Source organism: Sorex fumeus, unplaced genomic scaffold, assembly GCF_029834395.1.
Source record: "Sorex fumeus unplaced genomic scaffold, SorFum_2.1 ptg000034l, whole genome shotgun sequence".
In the NCBI taxonomy this organism is placed as follows: domain Eukaryota; kingdom Metazoa; phylum Chordata; class Mammalia; order Eulipotyphla; family Soricidae; genus Sorex; species Sorex fumeus.
The window spans coordinates 15,625,332-15,626,664 of NW_026606091.1; the positions used below are offsets into that span (position 1 = coordinate 15,625,332).

The 1,333-nt window shown below is 45.4% G+C and overlaps 1 pseudogene; it reads right to left on the bottom strand.

The window, feature by feature from the left end:
- Positions 1–811: 811 nt before the first annotated feature.
- On the bottom strand, positions 812–953 carry LOC130026666 (uncharacterized; annotated as a pseudogene).
- Between the last annotated feature and the right edge of the window lie 380 nt (positions 954–1,333).

The following is a 1,333-nucleotide window of genomic DNA, read 5'->3' on the forward strand; positions in this document are numbered from 1 at the left end:
TTTATAAAACTATTAATGCATAGTTTTATGCATAAAACATTCTTGCACCAAACCCTACAACAGAGTCTCTGCTTCCTTTCAATGATGTTTTCTGTCCCATCCTAATGTCAGTTCCAGTATTCTGTGCCTCAAATTCATATTGTCACACAATATAATAATCATCTTAGAAAATTTTACTGAATGTCAGAATTACAGTATACATTCTAATCTGGTACATTCTAATCAGCTCCCGGAAGAGAACAGTGCAGTCTCCTGCCCCCACGCCTGGCTGTCCTCACCAGGGCCCGCTGGAGGGGAGCGGGTTGAGTTTTCCTCCCTGCCCTGACCAGGACTCCGGCAGCCGAAGACCTCCAGGACCAGCCACCACCATGCTGAGACCACTCTCCGCACACTTGAAGGTACTGGCAGAGGGACAAAGCCACGCGGGTTCCGGGGCCGAGACCTCCAAGCCTACTCGAATTGGAGTCGAGCATCTTCCACCCAGATCCTCCAAATTCCAGTAGGCGGGGGTCACACCCACCCCCGTGCGACATCTTATGACATCTTATTATTTCATTCCTACTTTGGACAAACTGGCAGGCTACCGAATGTAGTCTGCCCACACGGCAGAGTCTGGCAAACTCCCCGTGGCATACCCAATATGCCAAATACCGGTAACAATGATGGGTCTCATTCTCCTAAAGAGCCTTGAATATAATCTCAGGGCTGGGATGAAGGAGACGTTACTGAGGCCTGTTCGAGGCAATCGACGAATAACAGGATGATTTGTGATTTGTGATTTGATTCTAATCTAGTTCATCACTGGCAATTTAGAAATGAGCAGGAAATACTTGTGCCGGATCATAGTTACTGAGTTAGATATGTAAGAATGTGTCATCTAACTTTTAAAAAGAATTTTTTAAATAATTTTTATTACACTACACTTGATCTTAGCCAAAAGGCCGAGAAGCGATTTTTATTAGTGAAAGATTTTTATTAGTGAAACACCATGTGGTACAGTTTTAGACTTACAATTTTTTGTGCTCGAGTTTCAGTTATACAATGATTGAGTACCCATACCTCCAACAGTGCCCATTCTCCACCACCAATGATCACAATATCCCTCCCACCCAACCCCCACCCCCCCATCCCACCCAATCCCTGTGGCACCCAACCCCTTTTTTGTTCTCTCTCTGCATTTGGGTGCTGTGGTTTGCAAAAGAAGCATTGAGTGGCAATCATGTTCAGTCTAAAATCTACTTTCAGCATGCATCTCCCATCCTGGGAAGATCCTCCCAACATCCTTTATTTGGTGCTCCCTTCTCTATCTGAGCTGCCTCTTCCCCCTAGCATG